The following is a 9,093-nucleotide window of genomic DNA, read 5'->3' on the forward strand; positions in this document are numbered from 1 at the left end:
TGGATGTCAAAGCCAATAAGCACCATATCAAACAAGCTGTAAAGAAGCTCTATGACATCGATGTTGCCAAGGTCAATACCCTAATCAGGCCTGATGGAGAGAAGGAATATGTTTGACTGGCTCCTGACTATGATGCATTGGTTGTTGCCAACAAAATTGGAATTATCTAAACTGATTCCAGCCAGCTAATTCTAAATATATACTTTTTTTCCTCAGTAAAAAAGAAAAGAGGGGGTTGGGGCATGCTTGGGTCCAGCCTGGTCCACCAGGCCACCAAGTTGAAGGTGTCCTTTAAAATCACACTGACGTCAGACCCACAGCTGCCATACAAAGTACTGAGTGTTCTTGAAAGTACACCTTTCACAGCAGTCGTAAAGTTTGCAGCAGAAAAATTTAAAGTTCCTGCAGCAACAAGTGCAATTATTACCAGTGATGGAATAGGAATAAATCCTGCACAGACTGCTGGAAATGTTTTTTCTGAAGCATGGTTCAGAACTGCAAATTATCGCTAGAGATCGTGTTGGAAGTTGCCAGTATCTACTGGGAACATATGATTACGTTTCAGAATAAAAATTGCTATTTTAGTGAAAACAGTCTTTTAGTACACAATGAAAACGCCCAAGTGTCTCTTCTTGTTTTCACATTATAAATGCCAGAGGAAGAGCATATGCATGAACAATGTCACTGCCACAGAAAGTAATGCTGTGGTGACTGCCACTTCACCAGTAGGGAGTTCATTGGTGGCACATGGATCACGTAACTATTTTTTTTACCTGAAAAATAATTCTGATGATTTTTGTAGGAAATCAGTGTCAGGCACAGTTGAAAGCTGCGTTGATGGGTCATGGTGGTCCAGAAGTGCTGCCTGACCTCCTGTGCTATAAATGGGTTACTGTGTAGAGCTGGGGTTTTGCCTGCCTGGTTATTCTTAGAAATGGAAGTATACATGGTCAGTAAATGACTCACAGTTTATTCATAAATAAAGTTTCTCTAAGACCAAAAAAAAGAAAGAAAGAAAGAAAGAAAGAAAGAAAGAAAGAAAGAAAGAAAGAAAGAAAGGAAATTTTACTTGCATTTCAACATTTGTGCATTTGACAATATCTTGTAGCATTTCATCTGTTACAATTTGCAATATTGAATGGCAATGCTGGTATTACATCCAATTGCTTGCACTCCACAAAGATCCTCACTATATTTTTGGGTCTAGTTCTAGCATTGGGTCATTCCATTTGATTGCATGATGATTTTGTACCATTTCAACTAGCAAGTATGTACTCACATTGCAGATTTCCTCATCATCTGAATCAGAGAGATCTGCATTCACTGTGTCTGTATCAGTCGATTCCTGCTCCAGCTCACTGTCACAGAAACTTTAGCTAACATGGTCAACATCTGAGGGATTTATTATCTTCATCATCCATGTATGAGTAATCTGATAATTCACTTTTGATCTCCTCCCACCCAGCAGAAAAGTATAACCACAAGATATAAAAAGTAAAGCCATATTAATAAGCTGAGCTATAAAAGGCTCAAGTCAAGAACTTCTGACATTGCCAGTTCTGCTGATATCCCACTACTATTATGTACTATTAGACTATATTGGGCTATTTTTCTGAATGCACACACCTATAATATTTGGATGATAATGGAACACCCATCTCTGACAAAACAAAACAAAAAAGAGGATATAAATGAAGGAGTATTTTGTGCCAATAGTGTTTAGACAAGATATCACATCTGCATCTTGTACTCTGAATAACTACTATGAAGACAACAATATGCAATGTATTAATTATTGTAACTGTCCTATGAACCTGTTTTGAAACTGTCTCATTACTATTTTTTTCTCTTTAAAATTAATTTAAAAAAGAAAGAAAAGAAACTTGAAAATCTGTTTTTGTATGTGCCATTGTACTGAATTGGACTATTTCGGTCTGTTTGGAGCTCCTGTATATACCTTGCCATTCACCTGTCACGTCTGCTGTGCTTTTTAAGTAGTAAACTCTTATTGAACAATTCCAATAAACACATAAGTTTTATTTACAATAAAATCTAGGCAATCTGGTAGCGATGTAGCTCAGTGGCATCTGCTGGGGATGTAGCTCAGTGGTCAATCCCTTACCTAGCATTCATGAAGACTTGGGTTTGATTCCCCAATAAGACACACATACACACATACACACATATACACACACACACACACACACACACACACACACACTCAAAGGCGTATAATACATGGATTTCCTGTAAATGCATCTCCTCCTAAGCAGAATACTTCTTTGACTTATGAGAAGTCACTGTTCCTTGGATATGAGTCCCTGGTCACCTAAAATATTCACAACTCTAAGTGGAGAGCCTACTACTTGGTGTTTCTGAATTAAATTCAGTGGAAGCTAATGATTACATATGGCTCCAGTGCAGCTTTTGTAAACATCTGTAGGAAATCTGAAGGGGACTTGAAGGATATTAAACTTGCTGGGCCAGTTATCTCTTTACCACGGTGGTGTTAGATCCCTCGCAGTGAATGATATGGTACTAGATCCTTGTATGCTTTTGGGGGATTGGTAAAAGAGCTGCCTTTCACTTTTGGAGCCCTCATTTGAATCCAATCCAGGTTACCTTTGTGACCATGAATTGTGGGAAATAAGGTGGTAACCTCACCCTGTCATAAGAAAACATTTTAACATGGAAATTGGCACTAACTGGACTCCCTGTTGACAAGCATTACTAAGAGGCTCATACTTCCCTGGAGAACAGAAACTGAATTACCCCACCTCAGCTCAGCATGTTGGCTAGAAGACACAGCAGCTGTCATTTCTCTGTTCTTCCAGTAACATCCAAGATGTAATGCAACTGGGCTGGACCAAAATGACCACCATATATGCACAATAATAGTTTCCATGTGTCTGACCCTGTTTTTAATCTATAAAGCTGTCCATATACTGATAGGACTCAGCACCAGCAATCTGAAAACCTTTTCTGTAAAAGGCCTGAGAGAAAATACTTTAAGGTATGCAGGCCATACAATGTTATAACAACTCAACTCTGCCAACAAAGACCATAACGGAGAATACATAAATGAGTGTCTAAGGGCCAGGGATATAGCTCAATGACACAGTGTCTTCCTGACAAGCATAAGTGAATGTGCCAGTGTTCCAATAAAACTTTATTTATAAACACTGAATTATAAACACCAAAATTTCAAGCCAGGGAGAATGGCACCCACCTGTAATACCAGCATTTAGGAGGCAGAGTTAGAAGAATCTCAAGTCTTAGTCACTCCAGGATGACTTAAATGAGACCCTGTCTCAAAATAAGAAATAAACCCGGGCATAGGATGGTTCATGCCTATAATCCCAACACTCAAGACTAAAGCAAAAAAAATTGTGAGTTTGAGGCCATCCTGTGCTACAAAGTGAGTTCAAGACCAGGATGAACTATTAGTGAGACTCTGTCTTAAAAAAAATAAAGTCCTGGGGTCTTGAGAATGGTACCATAAATTTACAACCCCAGCACTCTAAGAGGCTGAGGCAGAAGGATATAAGTTCCAGCCCAGGCTGGTCAGTTCATTGACTTAGTAAAACCCTATTTCAAAAAGTAAAAACTAAAAGGACTGGTGAATGTGCTCATTGGGAAGGCCCTGAGTTCAATTCCAAGTACCACCAAGCAGAACAACACTGAAATTTTGAATTTAATACAAGTTTTCACATCAACAGGTCTTACTTCCTCTGGATATAAAAATGTTAACACAAAAATGTGAAAATATTTTCAGCTTTCAAGCAGTGGTCCAAATTTGAGCCTCAGTTTATACATCCCTCCTGTAGACCGCAGCTACAGATCTCTCTTTTCTACACTGGGCACCTGCTTATTTTCGGCTTCTTTATTAAGTGTTTGAACAGAATGGGGGGAACAGAAGAGAAAAAACAGTGACACTAGACTATTAGAATTTTTTACTCAGAGAAGATAAATGTCAATAGTACATATGCAGTGGAAGCTCATTTACTTAAAGAGAACTGATCTATTTTCAGTGTAAATTCTCTTCTATGAGAAACAATGTCAAAACTATGATAAGTAGACACACAGACACACACAGACACACAGACACACACACACACACGCCTCATTGATTCTTTTTTTTTTTTTTTTTTCTCATTGATTCTTAAAGATGAGCACCTGGGTATAGTGCCACATACCTGTAATCTCAGCACTTAGGACACTGATGCAGGAAGATTGCTGTGAGTTTGAGGCCAGCCTGAGTGACAAGGTAAGCTCAAGGCCACCCTGAACTGTGTAGTGAAACCATGTCTCAAAAAGACAGTAAATAAATAAATAAGACCCAAGCACGGTAGTACATGCTTATAATTCAGCATTTTAGGAGGATGGAGTAGAAAGGTCACAGATTTGAGCCCAAATGGCAACTTAGCAAACTTTGTCCCAAAAAATGAAAAAGGCTGGTACTGCACAAAAAATAAAATATGAAAGGTCAAAGTACTTTAGGAGGGTATTGGTTTGTTCATAAATTCACATTTTACATTATCTTCATTTCCCCCTGTATTTTTTATGTTAAATATCCATTACTCATATTTGTCTGTCATAAATTTACAGTCTTCAAAGCCAGATATGCTGGCATACTCACATAATACCAGCATTCAGGAGGCTGAGGCAGAAGCATCACCACGGATGGGCTCAAGGCTACAGAGTGAATTCAAGGTCACCCTAAAGAACATAGCCAGACTGTCTCAAAAAAGAAAAAAGACACATCCTTTAAATTAGGATCCAATAGGCTCCACCCTTTCCATTGCATTATTTGACACGTGTGTGTGTGTGTGTGTGTGTGTGCGCGCGCACGCACATGTGTGTTACTAGGGATTTAATCTAGTACCTCTTCACTAGGCTGTATCTATGACCTCTCACCCTTCTGAGACAGGGTCTAAGTCACTAAGGTGCCCAGTCTTAGCTCAAACTTTTGATCCCTTTGCCTCAGCTTCCAGAGTGCCAGGGTTACAGGCCTACACTACTGTGCCTCGTATTATAACTCTTAAATCACTTTTAATTCATAGGCTTCCCAATACTGTCCCCTCTTTGGCTTTTCTTGTCTGAATTCATGGAAGAGGCTGTGCTGTTTCAAAAACTATAGGCATGTATAGACCACCATACCTGCTCCTTTACTACCCAAGTAGTATCCAGAGTGCGCAGGTTCAATGTATTCATCACTATTGTGCTACAGTATTTCTCTAAAACCTCTTATGTTTGACTTAGCTCCCATGTTGCACTAAGTCTGTTTGGCCACAACTTTGTCCTTTACTATTTTGTTCAAGAAGCCATTTTCTTGTTTTGAGGGAGTACTGTGGGCTTGTTCTAGAGGATATAGAGCTGACTCAGGAGTCTTAGGCTGTGCTACTAGGAAGCTTTAAAATAATGGCACGGTAGCATACACGTGTAAGCCTAGCCACTAGGGACGCTGAGGTAGAACTAAGTGTGAGGCCGGCCTGGGCAGTTTAACCAGAGCCAGTCTCAAAATGAGAAGCAAAAAGAACTGAGGATATAGCTCAGTACTTCCTGGTTCAGTCACCCATATCAATCATAATAATTTCAAAGTGTGGAGAGGAGGTGCCTTAGCATCTTTTCTCCCTTTTCCCTGTAGCAGAGAAGTAAAACTTCAGACCAGGAGGCAGGGGCTTCACAGGGAACAATTCCTCTGTGAACTGGGCACCAGAGGGGAGCCGGGATGTTTTTGGAGGAAATATAATATAAATGGATACAATCCAAAGCTTTCCACCCTCTGCTGTAACACCACTGGGGGCAAATGTGATTTCTCTGTAAAAACTCTGAAACTGCAACTTGGCATCTTGCCTTAGGCCTCCATATAGTCATACTCCCCTACTCTGTGTGTGTGTGTGTGTGTGTGTGTGTGTGTGCACGCGCATGCGCTTATTTGACTTTGTTTGACTCTGGAGTTCTTCCTTGCACACTGCTTGATGAACCAGTGTTCTGCCTTTCCTTTAGGAAGTCATATTTTCAGGCTGAGAAGTGTGCTTTGAGTTTTAATGAGGTGATGGAGTGGTAAGGTCTCATTTGCCTTAGAAAGCTTATTGGCTTTGATGGTCTCACATGCAGAAAAACAGCTGCATTTTCTTTACTTGTTCTTGCTGGAGTCAGAGTCAAGCCCCACTGGTCCCTATACCATCTCCATGCCTCCCCGTGTATGGATGTATGTCAGGAGGTATAGAAGGATGTATTTTTGAGGTACTGAGGATTGAACCCACAACCTTCACATTGAATGACATGCTCAGCCTGTTTTTCTCACTTTGTATTTTGAGACAAGATCTCACTCAGTCATTAAAATTACCTAGGCTTGGGGCTGGGGAAATGGCTCAGTGGAATAAGTGCTTCCCTGACAAGCACAAGGGCCTGAGTTCAATCCCCAGTTCTGGAGAAAAAAAAACAAACCGATTTGGGGCTGGGCAGATGACTCAGTAGAATAAGTACTTCCCTGGCAAGCGCAAGGATCTCAGTTCAATCCCTGGTTCTGCCAAAAAAATGAAATAAATAAAATTACCCAGGCTGGGCCAGAATGTGTGATCCTCTTGCTTCAGTTTACCAGAGTACTGAGATTATAGGAGTGCACCAGTATGACTGGCTCTTGACTTACCCCCCCCCACAAATACTCTTCCTTACCACTTTCTGTGTCTTATTTTTTTCTTGACATCCCCTCCCCCTCACCTCCTTTTCTCTATACTTTGAGTCAATAAACACAGTTGCTTGGCAAAGGCTCACTTTTCTCTTTCTAAGGCAAACAAGTCTCTAGGTTTGCCTGTTTGGTTTCTGGTAAAGGAAAGCAGTGTGCTATAGGAGCACATAAGAAAGAGAAACCAGATTGGAGGTGCTTTCTAAGTCAGTCTTAAAGAGCAAGGCTTGATTTTCTGAGTTAAGGGAAGGGAACTTTAGCCGATGAACTTTGGTGTGAAAACAAACTTTGGAAGCAAACATCATCCTTACTCTGACATAGAGTGCTATAACCAGTTGAAAGAAACCACTGGAACCACACATCAAGGGGAAGGAGCTGCTTGTTGCCTTGGCCACTGACCACTGGATGACCACTTGAGTCGGATGTGCTCTCCTGTGCGGTGACACCAGCTGGTGAGAAGACTACACTGACAGCGCTACTCTGCATCAAGTACTAATTAACCAGATTGGATTCTGGATGAACCAGATTATGTTCCAGACATTGGGATGACTCAGGCCAGAGTGTGATTCACAAGGAACCACATGCAAGTCTCCTGATGAGACAGATACCTGAATACTATACCTCTTGTAAGTGTTAGGGAAGTGTTAGCAGTGCACATAGAGGAAAGCAGATCTTTCTAGATCTTTCTCTCTGATTTTGTGAGCGAGATTTTGTGGCAATCTCATGGCAAGCAAAGGGCAAATGTTTTTGCAGGCAAAAGAAACAATGTAAACAGCCACAAGTGGTGCATACTTGTAATCCCAGCACCCTGAGGAGCTGAGGCAGATGCATCACAAATTCAAGGCCCTCTCCCTGGGCAGCACAGTGACTTAGTGATACTCTGTGTCAAATAATTTTTTTTAAAAACCATTAAATCGGGTTTAACTGTCAGACAGAAGGAAACCCAATTTACCTAACTCCCATTTTTTACTATCCTCTGACTGGAAAATATTAAACACAACTAGATGTGCTTTATCTGTGAAAAAAACAGAGGTGATAATATTCGAGTATCCCTTATCCAGAAATTATTTGGATTTAGGATTTTTTACACTTTAAAATATTTGCATATGCATGTTGGACTCAAACTGATGACCCTTCTGCCTAGGCCTCGCAGGAGGTTGGCATTTTGGCGTGCCTGGCTCTGAGATTGCTCTTCAAATGCTTCTTCCTGAAGGAGTTCTCACTTGGAACCTCCAAATGATATGAGGGAATGAAACTCCCAATCTGAAAGGTGAGTTCATGTTCTCTAAAACCAAAGAATGAATTTTAGGAGCCAAGAGAGGTTTAGAGCAGAACTTTTATTTGGGAAAGAAAGCTTCTGTCCAAGAGAGGTACAGAAGGGGGACCTGAGCAAGTTACCCAGGAAGCTGTCTCTTCTGGGTTATTTTTACAGGGCAATCCCATGTGGGTTTAAGGTGGAAAAAATTGGAACTCAAGTGTACATGAAATGGTGACAAAACTATGGTCAACCAATGAGATTACAAGCACCATTGCTCAGATAAAATTAAGTCCAGGACCAAATGAGGAAGCAAGTCATGTAGCAAGCGGGCATGAATTTAGAACAGGACTTTATCTAGTAGCCAGCAGGTTAATAGTTGGATTCCTGGCTTCCTCCTGGTGATGATCAATCCTGGAGGCTTACCTTTAGGGAGGTCAGCATTTGTTTGATCTTTGGTCTTTAGGTGTGGCCCACAGCAAGAACATCCCTTTCCTTCACAGTTGGCAACATGTCTCATCTTCCGCGCTGTCTCCTTGAGGGCCTATCCTTGTCTGACTGCCTATAATATTTCTGTCTAACTTAGCTGCCTAAAGCACTGGACCCAGTCAGGGTTCCAGCCTCTTCCTTCCTTACACCTACCCAGACTGCCAGATAGTCGGATTGTGGTTTATTGCTCTGAGGCACCCACCAATCTCCAGACGATCAGAGATTACACACTGTCTGTCCTTTTTGCCCCAGGAGCTCCTATGCAGACTGGTCTGTCTTCTCCAAATCCGCCCCTACAACCCAAGGCTATTCCACGCTTATTGTCTTGCGCCTCGCCTCACCATTGGGGAACAGTTGCACAATTTTCCTTTCTTTCTCAAAAATATGGAGCCTGTGTCAGGAGCAAATCCTAGAACGCCACAGATGAAAGAGTCCTCAGGTTATTCTGTAAAATGAGGGCTTTGGCTAGTTTGGGGGACAAAGAAGCAAATATCTTGCCCACACTGGTTCGGACCAGAACCGAGGCTCACACCACGGTCTCCTGCCTCCTGGCCAAGGCGACCCCCACGACGCCACCCTGGCATACACGGAGAACAACCTCAAAGCAGAAACGGCGGCTGAAACAACCAGTTCCTCCAGCGCTGGGGACTCCGGGAGT

At 41.6% G+C, this 9,093-nt stretch overlaps 1 pseudogene; it reads left to right on the forward strand.

The window, feature by feature from the left end:
• The first annotated feature begins 242 nt into the window (after positions 1-242).
• Positions 243-570, forward strand: LOC101559954 (annotated as a pseudogene).
• The last annotated feature ends 8,523 nt before the right edge of the window (positions 571-9,093 follow it).

This window comes from Octodon degus, unplaced genomic scaffold, assembly GCF_000260255.1.
Source record: "Octodon degus isolate 3935 unplaced genomic scaffold, OctDeg1.0 scaffold00782, whole genome shotgun sequence".
Taxonomy (NCBI): domain Eukaryota; kingdom Metazoa; phylum Chordata; class Mammalia; order Rodentia; family Octodontidae; genus Octodon; species Octodon degus.